Source organism: Mustela lutreola, chromosome 3, assembly GCF_030435805.1.
Source record: "Mustela lutreola isolate mMusLut2 chromosome 3, mMusLut2.pri, whole genome shotgun sequence".
NCBI classification, from domain to species: domain Eukaryota; kingdom Metazoa; phylum Chordata; class Mammalia; order Carnivora; family Mustelidae; genus Mustela; species Mustela lutreola.
Window position 1 is genome coordinate 146,706,244 of NC_081292.1, and position 15,498 is coordinate 146,721,741.

The following is a 15,498-nucleotide window of genomic DNA, read 5'->3' on the forward strand; positions in this document are numbered from 1 at the left end:
CAGGTTTCATGTAGAGGACTGGTTCTGGAGCTGTAGGCCAGTGTAGAAGTCTTCTTTCTGAAGCGCTTATTGACTGGACATCAAGGTTGGGAGGAAGGTGGGAGCTGTTTTCCTGCAGGTGAGGTAGGGAGGAAACATTCTCAGGAATGGTGAGTTTCAGTAACTTCCTTGTATAAACACTTAACTGAATGAATGCGTGAGTTTGCTGTGTTTACTGAGCACAAGGTATTAAGTTCATCTTTGCCTTACAAGCTATTTCTTTCTGTAAAAGGAAGGTGTGTGGTCTTTAAGTCAGGCCTCAAGCTTCCTTCTTTTCACCTCTTCTGATGTGAGAGCAGCAAAGGTTCTGGATGACTGAAGAGATAATTCTTAACTTTTCAAAGGTGCCATTCTTGTTCCTCTTGGATATTAGTTCCAACTGAGATGCCTCATTCTTTTCACGAGCCCAAATGAGTTAAGTATCAAGAGGTCACTTTTTAGGTAATTGCGACAGAGTGGGGGCTGTTATCTGCGAGGAGCCCTCCCAGCTCAGGCCCCGTCACCTCCACCCACCCTGAAAATGGTGTACAGTTCGGTTTACAACAGAATCAGCGAGTCTGTGTCTGAATTTTACTTTCGGGACCAGTAATAAGAATACACGCATGCCCTGCAATGAAAGAGGTGTTTGCTCACAGGTATGGTGAAAGGTTTCCTAATACAGATTTCCTCTGATGAGCTACTTAAGAGGCAGAATACACGGTGTTGTTGAGGCTTTATGAAGTAGGCATTTGTTTACTACTTAAAATTGAAAAAAAAAAAAAAAAAAGAGTTCATTGGAAAGCAAATGAAGGCCTCCGGTCATAACGTTAAGACAGGAATTTTCCTACCAGCAAATATTACCTGCAGCTCAGTGGTTTAGAGGTGATAGGCACAAAAGCATGGTTGAGAAGGCAGAGCTTCTGGGTTCTCTCTTGTTCCCAGGGTTGGTAAACTCTGGAAACTCTAGAACAGAAATGACCATTCTGAACAGGTGCACATGTGTGGACAGTACTTGGTGGATGTGTGCTAACCACTGAATAATTAATACTACTTCCTCTTGACTCATGTATTTGAAATGAAGGATAGTTGGTCTCGTTGCAATATCTACTTCTGCTGAGTAGGGATGTGGAGCAATCCTGCCATATTCAGTACTACTCTAAATTGAAATCGGTGGGATGGGAGAGAGGACAGTCCTGCTTTGCCTTTTGGGTAGGGTTTTTTGTTGTTGTTGTTTTTTTGTTTTTTAGTTTTTTTCTATTGTCTTGGCTGGTGGTTACTGGTACTTTTTGTCCTAGCTTACTGATCGTGTAAGATCTTTAAGTTCAGTTGAGAGGAACTGAAGTTTCAGTTTCCGTGGTGGGATTGGATGGTCACGGGGAAGATGGGCTAATGAGCCACCTTTCCTTTTTCAACGATACAATGCCGACTCTTTTTTTTTTTTTAAGATTTTATTTATTTATTTGACAGAGAGAAATTACAAGTACACTGAGAGGCAGGCAGAGAGAGAGAGAAGGAAGCAGGCTCCCTGCTGAGCAGAGAGCCCGATGCGGGACTCGAACCCAGGACCCTGAGATCATGACCTGAGCCGAAGGCAGCGGCTTAACCCACTGAGCCACCCAGGTGCCCCAACAATGCCGACTCTTGACTGAAATTTTGTTGAGTGTGTTTTTGCCTTATTTCAGAGAAAGGCAAATGGAATAATAATCAAATAGTGTTATCATTTTGTGTAGATTGCCCTTCAGACAAAAAGAAAACCTTCCCTGCTTTTCTCACAGAAAGCGAAAAGGAGATTAAAGATTTTTGAGTGTAGATTTTAGATTCGTTGTTCAAAGTGTGACAGTTTGCTTAACTAGTAGATAGACCAACGGGGATTGTGTGTGTGTCTTGCTGTGTTCCTGCGTAGCCTGTATGATCTGGGAGCTGGTGATGAAATATACAATACCTCTAAGCTACAAATTTGTATGAAACCACACATATATTTTCCTTTCACAGTTGTTCTCTTAGCCGGCCTGTGTGGGCCCTTTTCAAGAAGGGGTGGGAAAAAATGGTGGGAAGTGACCTTTGAAGTGAACTTTTGATATTTGCATTACAATTCTGTGGGTTTAAGCTTTTAATTTTTACAATTGTGGGTGGTATTTGTGAAGAGTATCAGCTTCTAGTAGGTTCTGGGCAGTGGCAGTCAAATCCTTGCAAAAATATCAGCATATTTACATGCGTCTTTTATCCGCTCTGCTCTCTTTAGAGTCACTGGCCTTGCAGCCTGGGTGGGAATTGAGATTGTTTTCAATTATGTTAGTACGGTATAGTGAGAGATAAGTTATGTATTTAAGTAGACCCTGAGCTTCATGATTGAGCCTTATTTTTTTTTTTTTCCAAAATAAATGTTTTCCTGGTGATCTCTCTAGAATTCCCTTCATTCTTTTTGCAAAGTCTAACTTGTTAAAATTCATTGGTTTTGCTTAAGATTTTCATCACCATCAATAAAAATGTATCAAACTGCTTCTGTACAATTTCTTCACTCAGGCCTGGGGATGCAGAGGAGTGGAGCAGAACCTAAGATTTCTGGAGGTTAACCAAAATCGAAGGTAGGTAGGCTTCTCCAGATGTAGGTGGAACAAGGCAGAGAATTTGACATAAGGGGGATTTGGGTTCCCCTTGGAGGTCCAGTGAGCTTGTTTTCTCAGGTGAGGCTGGGCTGTGGTGTAAACATACAGTAACATACAAGCCCGAATCACAGGAGCTTAACACAGCTGCGCACCTGGGAGAGTCAGCTCTCCTGCAGCAGCTCCGGGCTTGTGGGAGGTCATGGTCTGATTGCTGCAGGAGGGGACGAGCTGTCAGAGCTTTCCTCCGCCTCGGCACTGCTCCCATGTCATCGGCCCAGCCAGCCACAACCCCTGCCTGTTGCAAGGCAATGTGGTGCTTCTGTGTGAGGAAGGAGATGGTGATGTGCCTGTTGCACGGTGTGATCGTAGACTGGGATCTCGGAGAAGAGATGGGGGCCAGAGATGAAGGTTTGAGAGGTCTTTGTAGTAAAAAAAAGAGTGGAGTAAGTTTCTCAGGGGAAGTATACACTTAAAGAGGCTTCAGTTTTCCATGACGGCTTTTCCCCACGTAGCTTTCTTCACAATCCAGGCAGCTTGCTGCCCTGGGAAAGTATACAGATAGCTGTTGCCACTAGCTGTTGCCCCTGTCAGGAAAGTCAGAAAGGTTCTGTTGGTGCTGCTATTAATTTTCACGCTATGTTGTCATTGTCTGCTTCCGAAAGTGTGCCGGCACTGGGTCGACTGATCATTTCAGGATGATGCGATCTCGTAGGTTAGCATGTCCTTACATCTCCATGACAACAGGTTGTTTTAGCCAGAGCTGAGGTGGGGAGGTGTAAAAATTGCTTATTATTACTATTTTTTTTTATCTGCATAGGATTAGAAAACACTTTATATGTACTCATGCATGGTAAACATTAGGAGGACCCTCGCTTTTCTGTGATCTTTTTTTCCAAAAGTGTTCATTACTTGGCGTTGACATTAGAATGTGTGACCATACTTTTGCTACTCCACCCAGGACATCCACCAAGAAGGGACCTGCCTGTTTTTGGGAATGTTTATGCCCCCATTCATCTCTGATCTTGCTTTTCCCACCCCTACTTTTCCTTCTCAACAGTTCTTTCTCTGTATTTCTCCCTTCCTGGATTTTGGGAGTAGGTAGACCTGGATTTGGAGCTTCTCCCCTGGACCAGTGGTTTGACATCATGCAAATCACTCTCCGAGACTCAGTGATCTTATCTGTAACTTGGGGCTAAAGTGCTGCCTCATGAGATTCTCAGTGTTCAGTAACGTGTGCAAAATACTGCTGTACCCACTACATTTTAATTGCTCAATAAATGTTAAGCTATACTTAGTATTTTTATCATTTCCTACCTTTCAAGGCACATCTTGAAAGGAAGTATCACGAGATACTGTCCAGCATCACGAGAGACTGTCCTACTGTGTATCAGCAGCCCAAGAAGAGATCCAAATTCAAAATTCAAAGTACAGATTCTCCTGAATACATACTGCGTTTGCAGCATTGTAAAGTCGAAAAAACAGTTAAGTGGAACCATCAGAAGTTGGGGACTGTTGACACTCTGTTGAGCTGCCAAAGCACTTGTGATCTCTGCTGGTGCTTGTATTGTTTTTTGGATTCATGTACTCGTGTGCTGAGACTTACCATCCCACAGGGCAATAGGTATCCTCCACTCATTGCTGCCTCGGCTGCCTTGCCTTCTTTGTGTGGTGCAAGTAATAAAGGCTTAATTAAGGGTTAAATTAAGTCAAAAAGAGATGGAAGGGGAAGGGCTCTATATGTTTATAAAATAGTCCACCTATTTGGATGAATTCTCCTACGTTGGAAGATGTAAATACTCTTGAAATAGCACTCAGTTCCTTCCCCAGTTAGAAAATATAGTTCATTTTCACTGTTCATGTCACTGAAACTTTAATGCTACAAAAACAAAGGAAAATTAAGAATAATTTTCCTTTGTGTTTTTTAAAAAAAAGAAATAATGAAAGCAATGCAAATGGGATTAAAGATAATCAGTGACAGCTCCTGAGTTCTCAGAGGACAGCTTAATCCAACTTGGGTCATTTATAGAGCTGAGTAGGAGGCTTTTACTTCCCTGTTCCAGCTGCTTGCAAGGCTGGCAACTTTCTAACTGGTTTTGCACAGGGGAAGTTGCGCCTGGTAAGGTAAAAGAGGGGAGTTTTTTACCCTCTGGAAGCTGGAATCTGATGATGTGAGTGGATTTACCTTGAGTTGCGCCGCGCTCATAGTATGGATCCCGACTCATGTTAATGAGGTTGGTTTTCATCCCCTTGGAAGGGCATCACGAGGGTTTTGGAGACCTGTGTGAGTTCTCTCCTCCCTCCTTACCTATCTGGGATTGATCACTGTCTCTGAAATTGGATCCTCAGATATATCCTTGAGAAAACTCCCATTTTTTGACTCCTTTATTCTCTTCTAGAAGTAATCGGAATGTGGGGGTGTCTGTTTCATAGAGCTGTAACCCTGTAAAATGTTAAAGAATGCAGAGAGACTTTGGTATGCTGACACAAGTGCTCTCCACGTAGAGTTCGGGGTCATGTGGTTTGTTCAAAGTCGGCCACAGAAGGAAGAGGCTCAATCTCATTTCTGCTACAACCCTTACACATCAGGTGTATCTTTATGCTTGCACTGGGAAGTAGGTGTTGTGCTGTGTGCCCTGGACAAAGAAACATGGGTAGATGTGCCAGCTGTTGACTTTTCTGGAGCCTGAAGGAGGCCCTCACGAGGACACTGCTGTCAGGGAGGAGGCTTTGCATCAGTGGTAAACCAGATGGATGTTATGGGGCAGGTAGAATCTACATGAATTGAGAGCTTTGACTTGAAAATCTGCTTATAAAGTGCTAAAACACATTTCCTTATGGTCTTGACTTAGTTGTCTTCTACTGAGTTGCTTTTTCAAGAATCTGCTAAAGGTGTTGAACCTGTATATATGAAAAACCCACTGTAACAAAATTTCTTATCCATATAATTCTCAAGAGTAAGTAATTTAAATTTGGCTTTAGAGATTTTGTGGGTTTTTTTTTTAAGTTTAATATTATCGACTCATTTTTTAAATTGTGACAGCACATGCTCCTTAAAGAAAAATTAGAAAATGTAGGAAAAGCACAAAGAAGAAAACAAATTGTCACCCATAATTCCAAAAGAAAAATAGTATTTTGGTGTTTACTGAGTGTTCACAAAACCAGTATTATATTATGTACATGGTGTACATGGTGTTTCATAACCTGTTATTTCTATTAAATATATTATTAATTTCCCCCTTGCCATTACATATTATTCCAAGATAAATACTGCAGGGGTATTGAAAACTTGCTTTTGAGGGTTCCCTGGCTGGCCCAGCTGGTTGGGTGTCTGACTCTTGGTTTCAGTTCAGGTCGTGATCTCAGGGTCATGGGATTGAGCTGTAAGTGGGGCCATCTCCAAGCTCCGCACAGGAGTCTGCTTAAGACTCTATTCCTCTGTGACCCCCCCCCCCCCCCCCCGCCGCATGCGTGCGCGCTTTCTCTCTCTTAGAAATAAATCTTTAAATCTTTAAAAAAAAATGCAGCCAGGTTAGAAAAGTTTACAGGGAATACCCATATATCCATCACCTATCATCTGCCAATAATGTTTTACATAGTTGCTTTATCAGGTGTCCATCTGTCCACCTCCTCTAACCACGCATCAGTCCACCTTAGTGCTCTTTTCCATGCATTTCAAAGGAAACTTCTGTGCCAAATAGTACTTAATTATGTTTGGTGGACACCTTTATTCAAAGACTTGGTATTCCTTGAGCACACACAAAGGAAAGCCCAGACAACTTGCCAAGAGAATTTTGTTGGGCCTAGTGAGAAAGGACATCCAGGGATTTAAAATTTGCCTTGGAGCAAAGTATGCATCATTAGCATCCGAAGTGGCAGATAAAGAACCAGGAAGAAGGAGCTCTGTCTTCTTCTTTTATGCCTATTTCAGATTTCAGTATCTGGCAGGGAGAATCTTTAGAAGGGCCAACTCTCTTGTGCGTTGATCTGTGCCCTATGATGCTTGGAAACTGGTGGATAGCCGAGTGACTTGCCGGTGGGCAAAGCACCGCAAGTGTGGTTTCTGCCAGCTCCTGGGGGGGTGGTGTCTGACTCCCAGCTGCCCTCTGGACCCAGGGTCCTGCTCTCCCTGCCTTTTCCACCTCAGGTGCCTGGGCAGGAGATTGGAGCCCTCTTGTTTTTGCTCTGGATGGATTTCCTGCCAGCCTACCTGGCCTTGCTCTCTCAGTGACAGGTTCTTTCTTTTGTTCCAGCAATGGTGGCAAAATGCTGAGGGGCCAGTGCGGGACAAGCTTGGCAGGCCCAGAAAACACCTCTTGTTTGTACCTCTTCAGTGCCCGCTTTTAAAACTGCCTTAAACTGTATGCCCCAAGGTGCACGGCCAGGTGTGGTGACCTTGCTTTGTGTCCAGTCCCTGTCACAGCACCTTGTGCATTTAAGCAGGGCTTGCCTGTTGTTAGGTGTCCCGGAATTCTTCTAGATGTTCTCCTGGGCAAGCACGCAGTGCCTTTGACAAGCATTTCAAGAACACACATTGGTTCTCCAAATTGTATAACCTTTCCTTTGTTTTCAAGTGGCTGCAGGCCCTGAAGAGAGAGAAGACTTTGTTTCTCTCCATTCTTTCTTTTCCCATGTTTCACATTCCAGAGTGTTCAGTCTCAGCGTCACGTCAACACCATTTAACATGATAAGAAGCCTCCAGTTTGACATTGGTGACAACTCTGACATGTCCTTTCTCATAAACTCAGCCTCGGCTAGAACGCCTTCCTAGGAACTCAGGTCTGTGAAACCATGGTTTCACATAACCGGGTCCCCGAAGACAAAGTGATTTCTCTTCCCCTCTTTTGTCTCCCTTTCTTCCTTTTCGTTGTTTTCTTGAGGGCAACCAGTCATCTGGTTTCTGGGTAATCCAGGTAATCCGGGTTCCTCGATTTTTCCTTCAGGGAGTTTCAGTTCTCGGTGACTGGTCTGGCCACGACCTTGATACTTGGAAAGGATGTCTGGTTTCTTCCCCACCTCACTTCTCTCTCTTTTGTCTTTTAGGCAGAACCCCTCCCCCCCACCCCCCGACTCTTAGAGCTGTGGGTTCTCTGGTGAGGAAGGTTTTGACCTCTTCCCGCACCCTCTGGGACATCGGTCAATGTCTAAAGTTTGAGAAACCCTGCCCTATATATGTATATATACATATACATATATATACACACACATAAATATATACACATATTAATATACATATATATGTAAATCTTTCCATCCATAGCATTTTATAACTTCCATGCCCTTATTATACTGTTCCCATCAGAAAGTTCATCTGCTCATCTAACCTGCGTCCCCTTATGCTTCTGTTAGTTGCTCTGAAAGTGGAGATGAAAGTGTGGGCTCACTCATCATCTCCTACATATTATTGTTTTCCCTTAGCCTAATCTCAGTTAACTGTTAAAATTGTCTTATAGCCCTGTTTCTCTCTTTTTAATCTCTCCAGATATTTTCCAAAATTTTTATGTATTCTGTCTGTTACATTGTAGTAACCCAGTCCAGAGAGAGCATGCTGGCAATTTGGACACTGCTGCATATGAAGGAGCATGTCTTCGGGGTGGGATTTTGGGGTGGGGGGAGGACATTATGACTAACTGTGTAAATGACCAGTGGGAGAACAAGAGAACAGTCACTTTCCCTGCATATCAGAGGGAGTTGTGTGGAAGAAGACTTTTCCACGTCAGAAAAGATCTATATATATATATACACATACATATGTATATGTGTATATATGTATATATACACACACACATATATATATACACACACACACGCACAGGTATGCACACATGTAATGGAATACTACTTAGTTATGAAAAAAACTTGCTATTTGCAATGAAATGGATGGAATTAGAGGGTATTATGCTAAGTGAAATAAGTCAATCAGAGAAAGACAATTATATGATCTCATTGATATGTGGAAAGAGGATCATAGGGGAAGAGAAGAAAAAGAAAACCAAGTTGAAACAAGAGAGGGAGACAAACCATAAGAAACTCTTTTTTTAAAAAATTTTATTTTAATAAACTGATAATTATTATTTTTTAAAAATATTTTATTTATTTGCTTGACAGAGATCACAAGCAGGCAGAGAGGCAGACAGAGAGAGAGAAGTGGGGAAGCAGGCTCCCTGCTGAGCAGAGAGCCCAATATGGGGCTCCATCCCAGGACCCTGGGATCATGACTTGAGCCGAAGGCAGAGGCTTTAACCCACTGAGCCACCCAGGTGCACCAGAAACTCTTAATCATAGGAAGCAAACTGAGGGTTGCTGGAAGGTAGGGAGTGGGGGTGGGGTAACTGGATGTTGGGCATTAAGGAGGACACTGGATGTAATGAGCAGTGGGTTTTACATAAGACCAATGAATTGCTGACCTCTACCTCTGACACCAATAATGCATTATATGTTAAGCAATTGAATATGAATTTAAGAACATTAAATATTAGAGGTGCCTGGGTGGCTCAGTCGATTAAACGTCTGCCTTTGGCTCAGGTCATGATCCCAAGGTCCCTGGATTGAGTCCTGCATTTGACTCCCTGCTCACTGGGGAGCCTGCTTTTCCCTCTCCCTCTGCTACTCCCCCTGCTTGTGCTCTCTCTCTCTGACAAATAAAATCTTTAAAAAAAAAAAAAAAAAAGAAAGAAAACTAAAAATTAAAAAAAAAAAAGAGCCCCCCAAACCAAAAACACTTGCAGAAATCCTGGCTGTGTGGCTACTGGGCCAGCATGAAGGAGGGGCCTCATTCTCCTCAGGATGCCTCCTCTCCAGTTGTTTTCTGTTTCTTTGGGGCCATTGACAGAGAATAATCCGAGCTATTTGAAGCAGGACAAAACTGTTCTTTGTTCTTGCTTTAACGGCAACTAGAGATATCTTTTTATTGGATGGTCTCCTTAAACATTATTTTGATTCAGAGTCCTAAGTCTTTTGGGAATCAATTGAGGAACCCAGACTGGGAAAATCTCCTTGTTCATTGACTGATGGAATTGTGATTTGGGGTAGGAAAGGACCCATTGGGGGGAGGTGGTGTTTATTCTCAATGGGGGTTTTTAGGAGGCTTTGGGGGAAAAAAAGTGAAATGTGGATGGGATGTCTCTCAGTTTCAGATTGCATTCCTTTAGGAATGGGGTAAAAACGACTAGATTTCATCCACTTGGAAATTATTTGTGTCTGGTTTCTCTCTTTTTCCATTAAATTGGGCTTGGTGATCTAGAATATTGACTGCACTAGTATTTTAAAGAGTTTCTTTTTCCAACTCTTTCACAGGCTGGAGGGTGGGAGGCTGGTTCGCCGGATGGACCTGTGATGACCAGAGCTTGCTAACTCCTGAAGTGAATGTCTGTCATTTTTTGACATAAGGACAAAATAAACATCCCCGCTTTGCCCAGAAATATATTTCAGTGCTTCTCCTGTGCTGCAGTTCTGGGTCTGCGTGTGTCCTTGAGAAATCTTTTTCTGTGGGGTATGTTTTACCCATACTTTTCGTGAGGCACAGAGTCTCACTGCTAGCTTAAGCTTTGGCCTCTGTGGTGTGGGCAAATCCAAAAAAAAAGTTATTTATTTATTTATTTATTTATTTGACAGAGAGATCACAAGCAGGCAGAGAGTCAGGCAGAGAGAGAGGGAGAAGCAGGCTCCCCGATGAGCAGAGAGCCCGATGCGGGGCTCGATCCCAGGACCCTGAGACCATGACCTGAGCCAAAGGCAGAGGCTCAATCCGCTGAGCCACCCAGGCGCCCCCAAATCCAAAAAATTTTAAAAAGAAAATCTTGGAAGGAATCTCTGTCATTTATTTAACAAATGAAAGCATGAGATAGAAATTAAAAGGCAACTGGGGAGGGTCAGTGGAAAATGCAAACCATGTGAGACTTGCCTTTAAAAAGTTTTAACTCCTGGTTGGTATTATGCGTCCCTGCCCCCCTGCCCCGCCAACTCCTTAAAGTCCTGTCAGAGGAATTTATGGAGTTGGAGACCGTGACTGTGAATCTTACATCAAAAGTATATAGACCAAAAAGTCAGGTTGTTCTGCGCTGGTACCCGTCCCACGTAGAAGATGTTTGTTAACACGTCTTGGTCTCCCTGAGCTACAGGAGGTGATTGTTCTCTCTGATAACGTTGGGTCCCTGAGCCCACGGCAGGTAGACATTTCTGTGGATTTCATCATCATAAAATCAAGTAGAGAAAATACGGTTATTTATAAACGGGTACAAAAATACAAGGTGAATGTTTACCAAGGGTAGTAGAAGATGACTTATTTGCGAGAGAGAGAGAGAGAGAGAGCGCGAGAGCAAGCACGAAATGGGGGAGCATCAGAGGGAGAAGCAGACGCTCTGCTAAGAGGGGAACCCAATGTGGATTCTCTCCAGGGACTCTGGGATCATGATTTGAGGCAAAGGTAGACATGTAACTGACTGAGACACCCAGGAGCTCCAAGAATTGGTTTTTATAAATTCTAATTTTAACTTGTGGTGTCCTTTAAATACATTTGTTTCAGAGTTGAGGATATAATGGTTATTGGGGATGCTTTTGTCCTGTAGATTTCAAGTGTGCTGAGCTCGAGTTAGTGGCATAGCATTTAATATTTCCATGGATTGCTTTTTTTTTCTCTCTCTCTCTCTCTTTAACCAGTCGTAGTCTTTCCCACTTCTTAAATATTTTGACATAGAGTTTTTGAGACATGAGTTTAAAAAACCCAGGAAAATGTTAAAGATTGAGAATGAAACTAAGGTGAGTGGAAAACAGAACCTTATTTCATTGGGCCTGTTTGGTCATTTTGCTTCTTGCTGGAGAATATGAGGAAATGTAACACAGGTCAGATACTATCGTGAAACATAATATGACATCCAGACACTCTCGTAGCCCAAACATTTCTAAGACCCTGCTGACAGCTTAGTTATTTCAAGTAATTGGATATGGCTAAATACCAGTTGTCCAAAGAATTTGGATGTCCTTTTGGAGTTTTTGTTCAGTGTAAGTCCTGGCAGAAGATGTGAGAGTCTGCTTTGAAATAATGTTCAGGGGCGCCTGGGTGGGTCAGTGGGTTAAGCTGCTGCCTTCGGCTCGGGTCATGATCTCGGGGTCCTGGGATTGAGCCCCGCATTGTGCTATTTGCTTGACGGGGAACCTGCTTCTCTCGCTCTCTCTGCCTGCCTCTCTGCTTGCTTGTGATTTCGCTCTGTCAAAAAAATAAATAAAATCTTAAAAAAAAAAAAAAAAAGAAAGAATGTTCAAATATAGGGAATCATGGAATTCCTTAAAATGGTGCCTTTTCACCAGTCACTTCGAAATACGACGCACTTTGAGAAACTGAACAGCTTCCTTTGTTTTCCAGGATGGAGTTCAGTGGTTGCATGATAGGATCTTACCTGTAGATAGCCATGTCTTGTTCTCCTGCAGACATTCTCCTGAAATGGCTAGACGCACAAGTTAAGGACAGTGAGTAAACTACATGGGAAAGGTGACATTCTGGTGTCCAAGGTATTTGCGAATCTTCCCAGAGAGGCTGCTGCTGGCTTCCATTTAAAGCCGAGAATGAACTGTAGCCGTGTCAGCCTCATGTCTGCTGCCTGGCATAACCCTTGAGGTGTCAGGGTCTCAAGGGATGCACAAAATACTTTTGGAAGCTAAAGTCCCTGACACTTCCCCAGCCCCTCTGCTACTTTTAGCATCGCCTAAAACCCAGTGCTGTGATGAAGAATCTGTAGGACAGCTGGGAAAGTGGCATTGGAATAGCATATTCCGACACCTTTTAGCCATGCTCGAGGGCTTAGAAAGCCTTAAAGAAAAGGCACCTTTAGAATACAGGCTGGTATTCCATCTTTCTCTGACATTTCTTCGTGTTCTGTATTTATCCTGTCCTACATCGCCCATACATGTTTAAATACAGGGAGCTATTTCAGCGTGGAACTATACTTCAGGCATCCCGAGTTGTCTCTTGCTGTGTCTCGTCTGTGGACTCTTACCCAATGAAGGCTAAGACTTTGTCCAAATCACCATGCAGAGAAGGTGATGATCCTCTAAGTCTGTATTGTGTTCTCTCACTGAAAAAAAAAAAAAAAAAAAATGTGTGCACACTCTTCAGGGCAGGTGCAGCCGATTTCCTGTTGTGCTTTGTGAATTATTCTAGTGTCCTAGGTAAATAATCCCAAGTGAAATTGATGTATTTTTTTTTTACTCACTTGGTTTGGCAAATCATTGACATATAATTGATTCTATAAGAAATTTAATGAGCTACCAAATACAGTGACTTTTTTAAAAAGGACTTTTTAAAAAGATTTTTAAAATATTTATTTATTTATTTATTTGACACACAGAGAGGCAGGCAGAGAGAGAGGGGGAAGCAGGCTCCCCGCCAAGCAGAGAGCCCCATGCGGGGCTCGATCTCAGGACCCTGAGATCATGGCTGAGCCCAAGGCAGAGACTCAATTCACTGAGCCCCCCAGGCGCCCCTACAGCGACTTTTTAATACAGGTCTTGAAGCTTCTGCATTTGGCATTGTTTCAGCTTTTATTTTGCACCAAAGGTGGGTTATCCCTTTGGAATTACTATACAAAACTCCGAGAAAGGATTCAAGTGTCTAATCCTAGGGTTAAGGCTCGAGTTTATGGTTCAATAACATGTTGGGGTGTTGTGTTGCAACTAATGTAATTATAAACATGTTTTAGAAACGTGAAAAATGTTTATACTCTAACTCAAAATGTAAACAGCACAACCGGGAGCCATAATTACTGTGGCTATATTTTGTGAGTGTGCATGTGTGGGTATGAATAAGGATTAGAATGTAATATGCAAGCCTGAAAATAGCTGTGTTTGGGTAATGGGATTTAAAAAAATTTATTCAAAATACTCTTTGTTGTTGCTGCTTGGCATGATTTAATTTTAAGGATGGGAGGAAATAAACTTTCGTTGGACTAGCTAATTATTTCTTCTGAGCCTCCACAAGAATAAGAGTGGGATGGACAAAAAGGAATGCCTCCCAATACCAAATATTAGATATCTTTATGTTTGATTTTAAAACCTGTTCTTCATAGGAGGCAGTACAGACAGATATTCGTTTGAAGGAAATGACCGAACACTTCTTTCTTCCCTGAGAACATCTGTTGAATGTTGGGAGCACGGCCTCTGCTCTCCTCCATAAGGGGAGTGGGCAAGCAGCCTGGTTTCGATGCCTCCGACCCCCCATCCTCAACCTTCCTGTTCTTGACTGGGAAGGTTGGTTGAACAAATGTGTGGTGGCTCACACTGTTTAAGTTGTCATCGGGAGCAAGCGGTGCATGTTTTGATGGAGGGACAGCTCTGGTGGCAGAGTTTTGGAAAGAACAAAGGTGAAGAGAGAATCAAGATTGTTTGTTGTAAAATGCAGTGATGGTTATAGTGGAGGCGATCATGCATTTAGTTTTATTACCTAAATCCCACCCACCCCCCAGTTAATATCTAGTCATTCAGCAAATCCTGTGGCTGTACCTCCAAATAGATCCCTAATCCAGCCACTTGTCTCCCTCCCTCTTCAGTCTTTAGCCATCATGAATTTGTGCCTGTCCCTCTCTGGCAACTTCCTAACCAATCACGCTGCATCTGCTCTTGCTTCACGTTGTAACCTGGTGTCCACACAGCAGCTGGAGTGAGCAGTATAAAATGTGGGTCTCTCATCAAAAATTTCCAAAGTGCTTATTTTGGCTGACAGGGCTCTTTCTGGGTATTCATTCCTCTGCCTGTCTGACCATCTCTTTTCACCCTTATCCTCTCTATCAACAAGCTCCAGCCACACTATCCTTGTCTCTGTCCCTCAAGCTCTCCAAACTCATTTCTGCCTCAGGCCCTTTGCACGTGCAGCCTCTCGGAATATTCCACCCACAGATCTGTGTGACTCCTTCAATTCAGTCCAGATGTTACCACCTCAGAGAGACCACCCTGGCCATCATAGCTTAAGATATCTTCCCACAAATTGATATAATATCTGTTTTGTCATAGCACTTATCACAAAATCAAATTCTTACTCATGATTTTTTAAGAAATCTATGTCTGTCATTCCAATTAAGTTGTAAACTCTTGGAGGGCATGCCCCTTTTCCTCTCTGCCTCCTTCCCAGTACCTTAAATAGTGCCTGACATGTTCTTAGAAGCTCAATAAAGTCTTTGAATAAATAAAAAAACACATAGTCTTTGTCATATGATTGTACGAACTGTAAATTGAAGTTTGTTTTCAACTTTGAGATGCTATTATTCTGTGTGTGTTGAAGGCATCATTACAGTTATTGTACATAGTAGACGATGGGCTTTTGGTTGTTCCTTCCCACTCCATTCCCATCACTGGTGATGGGTTGTTACACTTATCTATCCATCTTGGTCTCCCGACTGGGACTGAATTAGCTGAAGTAACAAAGTGGAACTAATTGACACATGAGAAGATTGAATCTGAAACCAGACCTTTTCAGGATTTTGGTCTATACATAGCTACTGGGCCAACGGCTTGGAGCCTAGACCCGAGGGCCTGGCCAACAGAAACTTGACAGCAAACATAAAACTGAATACTTCTATCGTTTGATGAGTAAATGAAACAGAAAGAGACAAAGGGGTTTCTCTCTGAAAAGATCGGTTTAACTAGTACTTCTCGGGGCACCTGGGTGGCTCAGTGGGTTAAGGCCTCTGCCTTCGGCTCAGGTCATGATCCCAGGGTCCTGGGATCGAGCCCCGCATCAGGCTCTCTGCTCCCTGGGGAGCCTGCTTCCTCCTCTCCCTGCCTATTTATTTGATCTCTGTCAAATAAATAAATTTAAAAAATCTTAAAAAAAAAAATTAACCAGTACTTCCCAATCAAATCAGCCTCGCTATTAAAACAGGAGGAGATG

General features: G+C 42.8%; 1 protein-coding gene across 2 annotated transcripts in view; it reads left to right on the forward strand.

Annotated features, from left to right (window-relative positions):
• Positions 1 to 15,498, forward strand: part of STK39 (serine/threonine kinase 39) — a 305,730-nt gene that overhangs the window by 32,204 nt on the left and 258,028 nt on the right. The window lies entirely within an intron of this gene.